The sequence below is a fragment of the Mustela erminea genome, chromosome 19 (assembly GCF_009829155.1).
Source record: "Mustela erminea isolate mMusErm1 chromosome 19, mMusErm1.Pri, whole genome shotgun sequence".
NCBI lineage: Eukaryota > Metazoa > Chordata > Mammalia > Carnivora > Mustelidae > Mustela > Mustela erminea.
In genome coordinates this window covers 15,472,881-15,481,902 of record NC_045632.1, presented here as the reverse complement: position 1 = coordinate 15,481,902, position 9,022 = coordinate 15,472,881, and the positions used below count along the sequence as shown (strand labels likewise).

General features: G+C 51.0%; 1 pseudogene; it reads left to right on the top strand.

Moving 5' to 3' along the window:
• Window positions 1-5,682: 5,682 nt before the first annotated feature.
• Window positions 5,683-7,954, top strand: LOC116579644 (annotated as a pseudogene).
• Window positions 7,955-9,022: the final 1,068 nt, after the last annotated feature.

The window sequence follows — 9,022 nt, the reverse complement described above, 5'->3', positions numbered from 1 at the left end:
TGCCTTCGGCTGGGGTCATGATCTCGGGGCTCTGGGATCCAGTTCCGCATCAGGCTCTCTGCTCAGAGGGGAGCCTGCTTCCCCCTTTCTCCCTGCCTGCCTCTCTGCCTACTTGTGATCTCTCTCTCAAATAAATAAATAAATGAAATCTTAAAAAACAAAAAAGATTTCATTTATTTATTTGTTAGAGAGAGAGAGAGAGAAAACACAAGCAAGCAGAGTCAGAGAGAAGCATGCTCCCGCTGAGCAAGGAGCCCAATGCGGGACTCGATCCCAGGACCCTGGGATCATGACCTGAGCCGAAGGCAACCACTTACCCAGACCGCGCCACCCAGGCGTCCCAAGTGTGTTCCTTTTTATTGCTGAATGGTATTCCATGGTTTGTATACACTACAGTTTATTTAACTATCACCTGTTAAAGGACATCAGGATTGTTTCCGGTTTTTGACTATTACAAATAAAACTGCTATAAACATTCACATGGAGATGTTATGGGAACATAAGTCCCCATTTCTCTGGGATAAATACCCAAGAACACAACTGCTAGGTCATGTGGTGGTTGCCTGTTGAGTTTTTTAAGAAACTGTCAATCCTTTTTTCCAGCGTGGCTGTACCATTTCTACATTCACACCAATGGTGGGTGATCACTTTCTCCTACATCCTCACCAGCATTTGATGTTACAATTATTTTTTGGTTTAGCCATACTGATAGCTGTGTAATGAGATCTCACTGTGGTTTTTTTTCTTTCTTTCACTGTGGTTTTAATTTGCAACTGGCTAATGGCTAATGGCTAACAGGTTTTTGTGTGCTTATTTCCCATCTGTGTATATTCTTTGGTGAAATGTCTCTTTTGCCCATTTCCCATGTGGACTGTTAACTTTATTTTAAAGTTTTATTTATTTAAGTAGTCTCTACTCCCAACATGGGCCTTGAACTCAGGACCCCGAAATGAAGAGTTGCACACTCCTCCCACTGAGGCAGCCAGGTGCCCCTGGACTGTTTAAGTTTTTACTGTTGAGTTTTCAGAGTTCCTTGTATACTCTAGGTACTAGTCCTTGATCTGTAGGTGATTTGCAAATATTTCTTCCCAGTCTTTAGCTTGACTTTCCGTTCACTTAACATGGTCTCTTGCCGAGGAAAAACTTTCAGTCATGTCCAGGTCCTCAATTGTCCTCTTACGGATCGAGCCTTTGGTGTCAAGCCTAAAAACTTTGCCAAGCTTTAGATCCCAAAGGTGTTCTTGGTGATCCCCCCCACAAAAGTCTTCTAGCTTTGTATTTTACATTTAAGTCTGTGGTCCATTTTAAGTTCCTTTTATTTTAGGTGTGAAGTTTACATCAAGGCTCACTGTTTGGCTAGTGCATGTCCAACTGCTCTAGCACCGTCGGTGGAAAAGGCTATTTTTCTCCACTGAACTGCATTTGCACGTGTGAGTTCTTCTGAACAAAGGTAGTGGCCTGCCAGGGGTACTGTTCAGCCATATAACTTCGTTTCACTCTATAGGATGTTGTGAAGATTCTTCCGTGTCAACACATATAGCTCTGTTTCATTCTATTTAACTGCTGCAGGTTTCGCTTAACCTGGGGTCCACAGATGACCCCCACAGTAGGACTCAGGGGAGGCTGAACTTGCACGAGAAAAAGATGCGTTTTCGTTTTCACTGCTCTCTAATGAAAGTTAGCATGTCTTTCCATTATGAATGTAAGCAACAAACCACAATGGTAATAGCAGAAACTGTGACTTTGTTGCTGAAAGAAATCAGATATTTTCACGGTCCACTACAGATGTAACACGTGTCTTGACATATCATTTACTCTCATTACCACCTCAAAAGGATAGTGGTTGTTAAACCCCATTGCAGTATCTTGTTACTTAATGCATTGATAACGAGGCATGTGCATTACTTATTACAAACTTGCTTTTATGTTTTGGGAACTGGGTTTCAATATAATGAGTTTTCTGCATAGCCATGTGTATTTTATATTATGCATTAAAAACACATTTCTGGGGGTGCCTGGGTGGCTCAGTGTGTTAAGCCTCTGCCTTCAACTCAGGTCATGATCTCAGGGTCCTGGGGCTCTCTGCTCGGCAGGGAGCCTGCTTCCCCCCTCTCTCTGCCTGCCTCTCTGCCTACTTGTGATCTCTCTCTCTCTCTGTCAAAGTAAAATAAAATAAAATCTTTAAAAAAAATAAAAACACATTCCTGAACCGATACATGATTATAACAAGGTTGCAGGACACAAGGTTAACATACAAAAGTCTGGTTTTCCTGCATAAAAGCAATGAACAGGGGTGCCTGGGTGGCCCAATCGCTGAGCATCTGGCTCTTGGTTTCAGCTCAAGTCATGATCTCAGCGTCCTGGTTGGGCTCCTGTGCTCAGCCAGGAGGCTGCTTGAGGATTCTCTCCCTCTGCTCCTCCCCCAACTTTCTCTCTCTCTTAAATAAATAAATGAATCTTTAAAAAAAAAAAAAAAAAAAGAACAGGGTGTCCGTGAGGCTTAGACAGTTAAGTAACCAACTATTTTTTATTTTATTTTATTTTATTTATTTGAGAGAGCACTCACACAAGTGGGGGGAGGGGTAGAGAGAGAGGGAGAAGCAGACTTCCTGCTGAACAGGGAGCCCAATTCAAGGGGTTTATCCCAGGACCCTGGGATCATGACCTGAGCCCCTCATTTGCATGATAACTCTGCATGTAATTCACTGTGGATCATAGATCTCAATATATAAAGTGCAAACTATAAACTACTAGAATACAGCACAGAGGAAATCTAGGGGACTTTGAATTTGGTATGACTTTCGGTACAACGAAAGCACAACCCACAAAAGAAAAAAATTGAGCAGGTAAATTTTATTCAACTTAAAAACTTCAGCAGTTAAGAGAATGAAAAAATTGCTACCTGCCTCTCCACCAGCCTGGAGAACCATGGCTTTAACAGAACCTGGAAATAACCTCAATGCCTACCAGGAGGGGATTGGTTACTAAATGATCCCATTAGAACGAAAGCCTTAATAGTGTTATATGTGGGATGTTTCCCACTGCCCCTCCAGCCCAACTCTTCCCACTGACTGCTCCCCCTCATTGGTGCCACATTCTGGACCCCAGGAGGCTGGCCATTGGCCTCCGTGGGGGTGCAGCCTCATAGAAGGCCCAGGGAGAGGAGAGTATTTATTCTCTGAGACGTGAGAATATATGTAATTACCGGCTTTCCTCCCTGCAGGGTCATGACAATTTGTGCACTTGTCCATCCTGCGAACAAGATTCTCCTTCCCAGGTCAAACAACCACTCCCTCCCCTTTCCCTTTCCCCTGGGCCTAAGGAGGGCAGACCTTCCCCCATCCAGGGCCCCAAGGCCTTGCACTGCCCCTGGTCATTTACCTTTACCTTTACCACCCAAACTCTTTGTAAATTCTCCTGGTATTAAACCCACCTCAAATTATCCTAAATTGATTGGGCCATCTGTTTCCTGCTGGGACCCTAACTGGTACAGTAGCATTAAAGATGTGGAGAAATGCAAATGAGAGATAATGGTAAGACATTAAAAACAAAAAAACAGGTTACCAAACCGTATACAGCCTGGTTTCAGTTTAGGAGAAATGATTTCTAGAAAGAAAAAAAAAAGGGGGGGTGTGTGTTTAACAAGGGGGGAGACAGCACATGTAATTGTTGCTAATTGTTAAAAAGAATCACCTCCAGGAAGTGGGATTAAAGACCTCCTTTAACTCACCAAATCCAGTGTTTTTGCATTGACTGAATCTTCAAATGTGTTACTTTGGTAATCAGGAAACATATGCACAAATAAACAGACATCAAAGAGCTACACATTGGAAACATGGGTCCAGAGGCAGGCTGAGGGGAGAAAAAAAAAGTATTTTTTTTCTCTCCTTTATGCATTTCTGTATTTTCCATGAACTGGCATTACTATTGCTATCAGAAAAAGTAGTAGATTTTTTTTATAGTAGTTCCAAGGTGAAGTAGATTTTATTTTTAAATTAAAGCAAGGAGGTTGAGACAGACAGACAGACACAGACAGAGGAGTCCCAGGCTGGATGATGGCTAGAAAAAGGAATGAGATAAATATGGAGCTAGACAAAATCAGAGACAGAAACAGGAACAAGAGCCAAGAGAGGCCACTACAGAGCGCAGAAGAAGGAATGGAACCAGGCAAATGGAGATGGAGAGAGAGGAGAAACTGAATCAGATATGGAGGGGCAGTTACTGGCTTAGAGAGAAAGCCTTGGGGCTGGACATTTTGTAGGTTCAAATCCGGTCTCTGTCAGGTACTGCCTACCTTGGAAAAGTTCCTTCACTTTTCTGTGCCTCAGTTTTCTGATCTACAAAATGGGGGTAATAATAGGACATCCTTTGCTGAGTGCTTTTTGAGGAATTAAAAGTAACACCTTGGGGTGCCTGGGTTGCTCACTCTGCTCAGTGGGGAGCCTGCTTCTCTCTCTCTCTCTGCCTGCCTCTCTGCCTACTTGTGATCTCTGTCTGTCAAATAAATAAAATCTAAAAAAAAAAAAAAATCCATACACAGGTGTCACCTTTTTGGAGAGAGATTTTATTTATTTATTTGAGATAGAGAGAGAGCATTTATTTGAGATAGAGAGAGATAGAGAGAGAGAGGTTAAGCGTCTGCCTTCCGCTCAGGTCGTGATCCCAGAGTCCCCGGATGGAGTCCTGCATCGGACTGCTTGCTCAGCGGGGAGCCTGCTTCTCCCTCTCCTTCTGCCTCCCACTCATGCTCTCTCTCTATCTCAAATAAATAAATAAAATCTCTCTCCAAAAAGGTGACACCTGTGTATGGATTTTTTTTTTTTTTAGATTTTATTTATTTGACAGACAGAGATCACAAGTAGGCAGAGAGGCAGGCAAAGAGAGAGAGAAGCAGGCTCCCCACTGAGCAGAGAACCCGAAGTGGGGCTCGATGTGGGGCTCAATTCCAGGACCCTGGGATCATGACCAGAGAGCCGAGGGCAGAGGCTTTAACCCACTGAGCCACCCAGGCGGCCCTATGTATGGATTTCTTAAAACAGGGTCTAGGACACAGTAAGCCTATACAATGGCTGATTGCTACACAGCCGTTTATACAGTTCTGTAACATATATACAACGGAGATGAGGACCCCGAGGCTATGACAAGAAGTTGGGATACAGAATGGGACGGAGACCAGAACTGGTGGCAGACTGGGGCAGAGTCAGGGCTGGCACAGTCCCCTGCCCGGGTAAAGTCCTTTTCCCCATGGCAGGCATCCCGCCGGGCTTGTCGCCAGCGCTGATGTTCGGAAAGCTTAACCGGATGATGAGGGAAAGCCCGATGGCTCACCGGGTCTCCGCCGCACACATAAAGCCGCCATGGAGGGCGCAGGCACCGCTGTCGGAGGTGCGCACCACGCCGGGGCCAGTGGGAGGCCCGTCCCGCTGCCGCACCAGGGATGCACCCAGGGCACTCCGCAGGGGAGCCGGCGAGCGCAGAGAGGCCGACGCAGAGAGGGGGTCTCCGGGCTCCTGGTCTCTCCCGCCATCGCCACCGCCATCGCCACCGCCATCGCCACCGCGTGTGCTAGGCGCCCGCGCTCTGAGCATCAGTCGGTGTGCGAGACAGGGGCTGGGCGTCTTGACTGCAGAGACAGGGCCTGGGCGTCTTACCTGCCCTCCGTCGCTTTCTGCAGGAGCAGAGATGGGGCGGAGGGGCGGAGCCGCCATGGCCGTGGCGCTGTGGGTCTTGACCGCAATCGAGGCGGCAGACCCCGGCGTGGCGACACCCCGACGCTGCCTCCTGTCTCACTACCGCTCGCTGGATCCCAGGGCGCTGGCGGCCGTCAAGGCGCTGAGGGACCGCTACGTGAGTGATGCTCAGACGTCCCCACCCGGTCCCCCGAGCCCGAGGGCCCGCCGGGCCCCAGCCGCTGATCCCGGTGTGCGACGGCCCTGACGCTCTAGCGGGGCGCAGGGCGGCTCGGATCTCAGGCCAGGATTCTGAGCAGCAGATGTTGCGGGCTGCCGCGGGGAGCAGGCGGGAGCACCGACCCCGCCTCTGGGCCAGTGCCCCGAGGGCGCCCCCTGCAGGCGGGCTGGGCTCCACGTCGGGCCAAGTGGCTGCCTGCGCAAGGCCAAGCGTCTCGAGGTGCCTTCAGCCAGCGTTCGCGCCTTGCGAGAGCCGCGCGGTTCCGTGCACAGTCCGCACAACCGTCCCGGCCAGGCGCGTTGCACGTGCAGGAATCCCCGCCGCCGCAGCGCTTCGGGGGCCTGGCGAGGAGGCCCAGCCTCACGCCGGCCCTTGTCCCGCAGGAGGAGGAGACGCTGAGCTGAAGGCCGCGCAACTGCTCGTTCCGCCCAAGGAGGGATCGTCCGCGGCCCTGGGTGAGGCGGGCAAGCAGTCGCGGGGGATGGGGGACAGCGCGGGCCGGGGGCGCGGCCTCGCTAACTGGCGTCCGCTCCCCGCCCCCCGCAGTCTTGCGCACGCCTCCGCGTGGTGATCCGGGACCTGGCGGACGCCCAGGCTGTGCTGAGCCGCCTGCCCAGCCCTGATCGGTTCTCCGGCACCGGCCCGACCCTAGAGCTGCTGGCGGCCGCGCGACGGGATGTGGGGGCCTGCGTGAGTGCCGCTCGCGCCCCCGGCCCCTCGGGCTCTCCCAGCTCGCTCTGCGCCCCCGGCCTCCAGTCCAGGCCCACCCGCTTGGCCGTCTGTTCCGCAGCCGCGATTCGCGTGGTGTCGGTGTCCCCCGATCCGGGCTTTGGTCTGTGGCTGGGAGGGTGGCGGGCAGAGTGGCCGGGACACTCGCTTCTTCGCCGTCTCCATGGCCCTCGTGTCCCCCCTGCAGCTCGAGCTGGTCCGGCCGGGCGCGTGGAGGAAGTCCCTGCGGCCACCGAGGAGACGTCCCCCAACACGGAGAGCTGTGAGTGGAGCAGGCGGTGGGGCAGTTAGACCGCAGGGAGGACCGTGGGAGGTGGAGGCAGGCTGGGAGCTCCGACTCTGAGCCGTGAGGGGACTTTGGAGGGGACTTTGCCCGAAAGGGAATTCCTGGTTCAGCCCGGCTCCGCCTCCTTCCCCGGGTTCCAGGACTCGCCTCGGTGCCACGAAGCCAACGTCATCTTCAACCTCCTGCGCCTGCTCACGTGGGACCTGAAGCTGGTGGCGAACTCGGGGCCTTGTCTCTGATCCCCGCGGCGGCTTTACCTGGGACCCGCGGGTCTGCAGGCGGCCGGCTGCGGGGGGCTGCCTTCTGCTGGCCGGCTGGAGCAGGCGGGTGTCTCAGCCAGTGGGCACTGAGGCTCGGGAGACTCAGCGTGCGTTGGCCCGACCTCGACCCACCTGCCCTGAGGGCCAGAGGGGCGGGTGTTTTTCGCAAGACCAGACCGAGTTTCCCCGGGGTGCAACGATATTTCCGCGGGATGCATTGCCCTGTGATCTTTACAAGGTTGTTCAGGAAGAAACTTCAAACCTTGGTCCACTTTGGCCACCGACAGTCTTTTGCTTCCCTAACCCCTACCCCCTTCTGCCAAGTACCCAGAGACAGTCTTACTCATGCCGTTGTCCTGGGTTCTTCTCACCATAACGGGGCTGGACCTCTGATCTGAACCTTCAACACCTCCTTTGAGATTCTATGAATTTGGGAATTTCGGGTGCCTGGGTGTCTCCGTGGGTTAAACCTCCTCTCACTATCTCAGCTCAGGTCTTGATCTTAGGGTCATGAGTTCTATTGGGCCCCACGCTGGGTGTGGAGCTTACTTTAAAAAAAAAAAAAAAAGATTCTATGAATCTGAATCTTTTATCTCCCCAACGAAGCTGGTCTCATTTCTTGAGGGATTGGGGGATCACAAACGTCAGAGTTCCCCCTTGTTGTGATATTTTTTGGATCCTGCTATTTATGTGTCCTCCTGTCTGTATGCCCTGTGTACCTGTTTTCACCTGTTCCCCCCTGAGTTGTTTATTTTCACTTATTAAATGGTGTTACACTGACTAGCTGGGAGCAGTCATTTGGAGGTGGTGTGAAGAGGAGGAAGGCCAACCTGAATCTGATACCCAGATGGGACATTTATTTGCCAAGTTACTTTCAGTAACATACTAGCCTTTTCTGACTTCTAGATTCTTCATCTGAAAATAGCCTAGTGATACTTTTCTTCTAAAGGCATTTGTCAATATCCACCCATTCAGTCACACACTCATTCTGCGTGGATGCTGTTTCCTGGTTGTCAGTTATTTGCCGTGTATTGGGGTACTGTGCTGCAGCCCCTATCCTCAAGGAGCTCCAGACTGGGGAAGGAGCTGGTCATCAGTTGGAGGAGCAGAGAGGAGGCTAGCACTGGAGTCCAGAGCTCCATGCTGGGAGCAAGGTTAACCAGGTAGACAAGGGCCAGGTCCTACGGCGTCTGTGAGATCTTCAAAGCACTTGGATTTCCTGGAGGATACACAGCGAGTCCCGGCAGGGTTTTTGAGCAAGGAAGCCGCTGTTCCAATGTATGCGTCTAACATTCTGGCCTTGTAAGACGAAAGGGGACTGGCATGCCTAGGAGTGGATAAGGGAGTCTAGGTGTGCTGTGATGATGAGTTAGATCTCAGCAGGGCAGAGAAGATGGTGAGATGTATTCATACGTTTCATGGATTCGAAATAATATATGCAAAGCAATGAGTACTCGACCTGATAGGTAGAAGTGTCTCCAGTATGATAAAGAAGATAGTATGATCATAGTGGTTAAAAATGTGAACTCTGGGGTGCCTGGATGGCACAGTTGATTAAGTGTCAGACTCTTGGTTTAACTCAGGGTGTGATCTCAGAATCGTGAGATCAAGCCCCAGGTAGGGCTCTGAGCCCTCAGCGTGGAGTCTGCTTAAGACTTTCTCCCTCTGGGGCGCATGGGTGGCTCAGTGGGTTAAAGCCTCTGCCTTCCGCTCAGGTCATGATCCCAGAGTCCTAGGATCGAACCCCACATTGGGCTCTCTCCTCCTCGAAGACCCTGCTTCCCCCCGTCTCTCTGTCTGCCTCTGTCTACTTGTGATCTCTGTCTGTCAAATAAAT